Source organism: Pipistrellus kuhlii, unplaced genomic scaffold (genome assembly GCF_014108245.1).
Source record: "Pipistrellus kuhlii isolate mPipKuh1 unplaced genomic scaffold, mPipKuh1.p scaffold_m20_p_15, whole genome shotgun sequence".
Classification (NCBI taxonomy): Eukaryota; Metazoa; Chordata; class Mammalia; order Chiroptera; family Vespertilionidae; genus Pipistrellus; species Pipistrellus kuhlii.
Window position 1 is genome coordinate 2,081,578 of NW_023425460.1, and position 8,271 is coordinate 2,089,848.

Sequence of the window (8,271 nt, forward strand, 5' to 3'; positions counted from 1 at the left end):
AACTATAACATATACCCAAATTTAATATCACTGTCAAATATATTAACATTGAAAAAAATAAGAGATATTTAAGTAAATTTTACATTTTGTGTATGACAATCTGCATTTTTTTTTTAGCTTGATGTAGTCCCATTTGTATTACCTTGGATAATAAACAAGTTTCATTCCTTGTAATATCAAGAGGTCCTTCAACTTACGTTTGAAAGCTAAACAATGGGATGAAGTGAGAAATAGCTGTTCCGGTATTAATTTTAAAATTAAGGATCTTTAAAAATCAATTAAGTTGTTTACCATGGCATCATAAAAAGTACTGAAACTAATCATCATTCACTTTTAGGCATATCTGGCCATTTTCAAAGAGTGCTGGAAATTTACTCGCAAAACATCATTGCCGATCCGTGTAAATTGCAACATATTCAGTTCCTTCCCTCTGAGCTGAACAGATTGAAAGACACTGTTCTCCAGCCTCAGGCTGCCAGAGGAAGCTCCAAAGGACAGTAATTACAACTTCACCTCTGAACTAAAGGAAGGATTGGGATAAGGAAGGCTGTCTCATCTGACAGGCTCTGGGGAGACTGTGCCCCTGAAGAAGGTAAAAGAGCTGGATTTAATGTGAGAAAGGACTTCAAGATCTTCCACCTTTGAATCCTTCCCTCATTGTTCAGATGAGGAAACCTCTGCCAAGGCGCGGAAAGTGACCGAATCATGGAGGAGTCACGGTCAGAGCTGGGGCTGAACTCAGACCCTGCAGGGCACACACTTGGACTCTGCTTTATTACCTGGGTTAATCCTCTCATATCGAATTCTTATAACAACAGTTCCATAAGCATCATTTAAGGCAGCACTTCCCAATAAAAATGTAATGAGAGCCACCTACTTAATTTAAAATTTTCTGGCAGCCTTGTTAAAGAAAGAAAAAGACAGAGGTGAAATTAAGTTTAGTAATGTATTTTACTTAATGTAATATATAAAAGTATTATGATTTAAACCTGAATTCAATATAAAAATGAAATGAAATGAAATTTTACATACGTCTGTGTGTGTGTGTGTGTGTGTGTGTGTGTGTGTGTGTTGGTGCCAAATGTTTGAATGTCAATGTGGCTTTTATGCTTATAGTGCTTCTCAGCATGGCTTAGTAAAATTTAAGTACTCAATTGATTTCATGATTTTCCTTCCCAAAAGACAGCATCCATTGATACTTTAGGTCTCAACTTAAAGACAGGAAACTTCATAAGGAAATCCTTTGAAGAAGCCACACCAATAATGAAGAAGCACAACAAATACTGAGGTGAACTGTGACCTAGGCAGTGCCTTTCTTGCATTGGCTGACACCTTTCAGAATGAACATATTCTCTCACCATGAAATAAGGCTGATTCAATGAGGCAGTACTAACATCTCTATCTGCTTATCTTAATCCTGCAGGCCTTCTCCCCAGTAAGATCCCCACGTGCCTTCTGCAGGATAAGACTGTTCCCTCCTCCTCAATTAGTGAAACTTTCATTCAGTTTCTTCCGTTAATTAGCCCTTGATCTCCAACCTCCCCAAACAGAGTACAGTTGCCTTGGTAAACCTGGACCACAATTTGCTTGTTTAAATCTCTGAACACTGGAAAGGAGCACAGCACACTCACAGTGTAAGGGCTCAGAAAACATCTTACCAGCTGCCAAGCATAGGGTATCCCAAAAAATTCATACGCCACTGTAGCAGCCGATAAACTCAACTATGAAATAAAATTTATTTTAATAACCACTGCCTTTCTAATTATTCAAAATGATGGATATTCAGAAGGTCATGCTCTCTTTCAGAAAATACTATAATTAAAGTGAGCAGGGGCGGGGAGGGAAAGAACACCTCATGCAAACATTGCAGCTTTTTAGCTAGACTCAAAGGATAAGAATTTGGGATAAAGCCACAAGTCAGGAATCCCATTTGCCAACCAAGCATTACCTAAAACTATCACTTCAAATCAGAAAGACTTAACCCTAAAACAAAGCGAACACACACACACACATACACACACACACACACACACACACACACACACACGCATGCCTGCCCCAACAGCTTGTTAGAGTTTCAGTAAACAACTCCATCAGGCTGATATAAAAATTATCTTCTTGTTTTCCTGATTCAACAACAAATTATTGCTTCAATGCTTGGTAATCAGAGTAGCGAAACTCCTGAGGATTCAATAAACAAATTAGAGATTCTTTATTATCCCTGAACAAAGTTAAATTTGGCTTCAGAAAATGTTTTAGAAGGTGGGACTATTCGGGTGCATTTTGATTGATGTACTGCTAGGCCAATGCTATAAACTACAAAGCTAATTCCTGCTTAAACATTTCTGCCTAATTTCTGTTCATTGGTAAGATACTAGATAGCCTGTAAGCAAATTTCTCTATTTTCTCAGGAAAAATTACTTTATTTCTGAGGTCAGGGGTAAAGGGATTCCATTTTAATCTATATTATCTAGGCTTATTTAGGCTTTCTTTTTGTTCTTGGTACCATCTCTGGCAACTGACCTAATTCCCAGTTTAGGAGTATGTGGTAAAAGCATCTAGAAAATCAATAGAGTCTCCATGTCGCTCAGTCCCAGGAAGCCTTGCTCCGCCTGCTGTGAGAGCTCCCCAGCACTGTGGTTCTACTCACTGTACTTCTCAATTGATTGGAAGTGCTCTGACCCAATGTCAGACGGGCGTGTGTACATATAAAGGCTGTTTTGCCACAGAGCCCCAAGCTCCCACTGCAGTGAGTCACGAAGGCCATTTCCAAGGCACTGGTCTGTGTCCTGCAACCCAGAGCTGAAGATCTTCTTAGGAATGGCCCACGTTTCTGCTTCCTCAAGATGACCAAAGAAAAGCCACTTGTGTTTCTTCAGGAGCCTTGTCATGCTCATCCCCAACAAAGACAGAGGGACCCTCCTCCACCACAGCACAACTGGCAGTGTGCCAAAAGCTCTAAGAAACTAATGTCAGTCTTAGAAAATTCGTTAAGTACTGAAGTCACTTTTACAATAAGAATGTTAAATGAACTATAAAATCTTGGGAAGATGGATCATTCTTCAGAGCAGGATGACACAATGAATGCTGAGCAGCAGCATGGCACTGAGGAGTGCAGGAAACCGAGGGCCGAAGACCCAGGTGGTCACTTGATTCCTGGGACCTTGGGCAGGTCAGTTAACTGGAAGACGATGGGTCCTAACCAGTGTAGGATTACAGAGGTCTTTGAAAATATGATAAAAATCTCTTCTTGGAAATTTTCCTGGGATTATAGAGCCTCTCTATCCCCAAATCCATGCCAGGACCCCAGTCAAGAATTCCTATTATTGATACCTGAACTTGGGGGCCTATTCCTAGAATGTATGCTCTGGGAGAGCCGGGTGTGTCTCCAGGACCCAGGACAGTTCCTGATCCCAGTGGGTACTCAAAAGGGATTTGATGGATGCCAATAAATACAAGTATAAGGAATCTTTTGAAATATTAAAGACAGTTTATATAAAGGAGACTTGCAAATTATAAAATATTCTACGACTATGTTATTTTTGTTGAAGTAATTGCAAGCAACATCTTATGCTCTTATTTAATGGATAATTTCAGTAAAACATAAAATCACAATTTAGAGTTCTCCACAAGGTAAAACTTTTTTTCTACAAACCTGAAATTTTTAAAAAATTATAACTGTGCTTCAACACAATATTTTCCTTTGAAAATATGTATAAATATCAATAAATTAATAAACATTTAAGTGCCCCTCAAGAAATCCTATTTTTCACCTTTTATGTCCTACTTGATTCCAACGGTATCACTATCACTTTTGTCAAAATTGGATACTTGTCAAAATTTCAAAGTTGAACATATAATTCATGCTCTCATATGAGACTATTCAGTCAACAAACTCAATTGCTTACACTTTCCAAAAATCTCCCACCTGAGTTCTCCACCTTTTATTTCGCATGGCTATGCCTCACCTTGACCCTCATTACCTTTCATGTGAAAACATACAGTGTCTTTCACAGCCATCAGGATAGATACTATTATCTAAAAAAATAAAAACTAACAAGTTTTCACAAAGATGTGGAAGGCTTGTGCACTGCTGGTGAGAATGCCAACTGCTCAAGCTACTGAAGAAATAGTATGGCAGTTTCTCAAAGTCTAAAAATAGAATTACCATGTTATCTAGCAATCCCACTTCTGGAATCTCAAACAAATTGAAAGCAAAATCTTGAAGAGATACTTGTACACCCATGTGCACGGCAGCATTGTTCATAAGAGCTAAAACATGAAAGCTACCAAGTGTTCATCAACAGATGAATAGAAAAGCAAACTGTGGTTGAAACACACAGTGAAATATTCTTCAGCCTCAAAAAAGGAGGAAATTCTGCAACATGCTGCAACACAGATGAAAGCTGAGGACATGCTTTGTGAAATAAGAAAGTCAGGAAAAGACAAGTACTGTCTAACCCCACTTCCACTAGGTACTTAGTCAAAATTGTAAAGACAGAGACTAGGAAGTTGATTTTAGGGGTGAGGGTAGGGGCAGGTAGTTATAGTTTAACTGGAACAGAGCTTCAGTTTTACAAGATGAAAGTTATGAAGATAGACGGTTGCACAGTGTTTTGTATGTGTTTAATGCCACTGTCCTGTACACTTAAAAGTGATTAAGTCCTAGCAGGCTTGGCACAGTGAAGGGGCACAGGTTTGCACAGATTTGAATCCAGTCAGAACATGTACCTGGGTTGCAGGGTTGATCTCAGCCCCAGTCAGGGCATGTACAGGTGGCAAACAATCAATGTGACTCTCTCTCTCATTGATGTTTCTCTTCCTGTACCCACCTCCACTCCCTGCTAGTCTCTCTAAAAATCAAGGGGGGGGGGGGAATATCCTCAGGTGGGGATTAACAAAAAGTAAGTGATTAAGATAGCACATTTTATATAATGTGTATTTTACCTTAGTAAAAAAAAAAAAAAAAAACCTACATGAACAGATACTTCATCAAAGATATTATTTGCAAATAACTACAGGAAAAAGAGATGTTAAGTATATATATATATATTTTTAAACTATGAAAGTGTCTTCAAATTTTCTCCCTCCAATCCATCCTTGACACCATTTCCCATCACCTTTCTAAAACACAAGTTTGGTTGATTATATGACTTTCCTATTTAAAAAATAAGATTTGTTCTGTGTCTACATTTTGAGGAAAACTGAAATATGGCAAATAATGTCTTTATTTCTCTGGCTTTAACTCACTTCACTGGCATCTCCCACCTTATACTCCCCATTCAACTCACAGATAAAACACTGCGGTTCAGAAAATTACATTATTTACTCAGTGTCACACAGCTGATAAAGAGTAAAGACATGATTTGTTCCCTGGCTTTTTTTCCACACAGTAATATTCTCAAATCTATACTGAGCTCCCAATAATCAATTCACCAAGATCTTTCCTGAGAACATCTAGAAAAGTCTGTCAAGAGAAATGACATGTTTCAAAGCAGTGCCTTCAAAATCTTGTGACACATTAATCTGGTGTTGCATTAATCAACTGTCATACTTTTCACAGAACCCACGTGAGAATTTTCATATGTTCTCTTTCATGTTTTAAGGCAATGCTAACTACTGCACTGTTGAACCCATCTGAAAGGGAGTGTGTCAAACCATATGATGATGCCAATGTAGAGTCTAGAAAGAAACTTAAGACACCAAAATGAGAAATAAGCTTAACTTAAAGAAAATAGAACAGTTCCTCCATGACCTCCTTATGCATTAGAGAACCCCAAAAGCTTGCAAGAGAATCTATTCTCTTCATTTACACAGAACTCACACTGCCTTGCTCTCCCATCCTGCCATATCTAAGCTCCTCTTCTCCTCTTCATTCATCTCTGGTTTCCCACTGCTGCCCAGAAGAGAGATCTCCTCCCAGAACTTACAACCTTCTTGCTCCTTCTGTCAGGTTGTAGATCAGCTCCACTCACCTTTATATGTCATCCCCAAGACTTATCCACATTAGGCAATTCGTCCAGCCAAGTCCAGATCTTTCTTGCTTGCATTATGATCCCAGGCAAGACATTTAATTCTCTGTGGTTTATAGGACTTATGTGAGGATTACATGAGATAATACATGAAAAGTTACATAGAATAATGCCTGACCCATAGGAGCTCAATAAATACTTATGTTTAACAATTATATCATGCTTTATTTCTTTTAGGAGGCACTTCCAACAATTCCAGAGAGAACAGATATGTTAAAACACACACACACACACACACAAACAAACAAACAAAAAACAAAACAAACAAACAAAAACACACACCAGCTCCGAAGAAAATGCAATGAGGAAAGAACAGTTTCTTCAATGAGTGATGATGGGGAAACTAGACAGTGACATGAATGAAAATGAAACTGACATTGGTCTTGAAAAAGATTCTTCAGGTTTGACAGCAATATCAAAGGCAACAAAAGAAAAAAATAAACAAGTAGGCCTACATCAAACTAAAACTCCTTCACAGCAAAGAAAATCATCAACAAAATGAAAAGGCAACTTACCAAATGAGAGAAAATATGTCCAAATCACATACTAAATATGGGTTTAATATCCAAAAAAATATTAAGGGCTCATACAATTTAAGAACAACAACAACAAAACAATCTGATTTAAAACAGGCAGAGGATCTGACTACAGATTTCCAAAGAACACATACCAACAGGTACATGAAAAGACCCTCAACATCACTAATCACCAGGAAAATGCAATACAAAACCACAATGAGATATCACTTCAACACAAACAGGAATAACAAGTGTTGGCAAGTGTGGAAGAGGAAGGGGAAACCTACACCTGCATTTGCCGACCAGGGGGTCCTAAAAAGGAGCAAACAAGTATGGCATTCACTGGGCACATGCTGGCAGATCAGACCTGAGGGACAGAGAGTGCCTCTGCCTACAATGGTTGACAAAAGGACACCTGAGAAATATGTAAAAGAAGCTAAAGAGAAAAACAGAAACTTGGAATTGTCTTGGGACTTAGACACAGATTGAGCAGAAAGAACAGGGGTGAAACAGTAGAAGTGGGTTATAACTATTCTGAAACAGAAAAGCATTTCACAATTCCCAATGCCCTAGCCATAGGAGTTCTGCCTCAAATATGAGGTGATGCTCCTGAGCCTGGGCTGGCTGTACTGGTCATCTCTGCCAGGAAAGGGAGTCTGAACTTGGACTTGAAAAAAGGAGGGCAGACAAGAGAACACAGGATGCTGGCAAAGACAGCAGGTGTAAAACACTTAATTGTGCTTACTAATGAAATGGGTGACCCAACAGTGAATTGGAGCAATGAGAGATATGAAGATGAGAAAAGTTGGCTTCAATCCAAAACTGAACATTCGCTTTATGCCTTGCCCAGGAGTGACTTGAGCAAATCTTAAAAAGGAATCAGACACCTGTCCTCGGTACATGGGATTACCATTTATTCCATATCTGGATAATTCGCCAACCTTCAATAGATCAGTTGATAGACCAATCAGGTTACCAACTGTGGATCAATACAGGACACAGGCACTGTGGTCCTGGGAGAGGTGGAGTCGGGATGCACCTGTAAAGGCCAGCAGCTGTGATGATGCCAAACAAGCACAGATGGAAGTTCTTGGAATCCTTTCTGAGGATGGAGAGACTGACTCTGTAGCCCCAGGTGAAAAACTCAAAATCTCTGGACATACATGTGATGCCCAGATAATGACTATAGAGCACAAATCTATTATCTACCCAGGTGATGCGGTGCTGCAGATTCATATCTGTATTGAGGAAGTCTAAGTAACAACCTTAATTTGCTTGGTAGAGAAAAATCAGAAGAAAAAAGTAAGACTCGACCCAGTTTTGTGAAACAAGGTCAAGTCTGCATTGCTCAAATAAGGACAGCAGGACCCATCTGCCTTGAGACCTTTACAGACATCCCTCAGATGGGTCCATTTCCCTAAGAGATGTGGGTAAGGCCTCTGCAATTGGAAACGTTCTGAAATGGGTGCCAGGGAAATACTCAGGGCTCTCCTGATGACCCTGCACAGGACTGTGAGGGAAAATGACATGACGCCTACTTCACACCACCTTCTCTGCTGTCTGCCCATTGACAAACCTCTCTCTGTATCTTGCCAATTCCACATTTTGTCAGCTCTCTACCTTGAGAGTTCTGCTGTGCCACTGCTGAATTTTCCCCAAGATTTTTCTTTCTCTCGCAAACTGTTCTCTAGACCAGATTTTGGTGAAGCTTTGTAAGTGAT

At 39.3% G+C, this 8,271-nt stretch overlaps 1 pseudogene; it reads left to right on the top strand.

Moving 5' to 3' along the window:
- Positions 1-6,366: 6,366 nt before the first annotated feature.
- LOC118718895 lies at positions 6,367-8,045 on the top strand (annotated as a pseudogene).
- Positions 8,046-8,271: the final 226 nt, after the last annotated feature.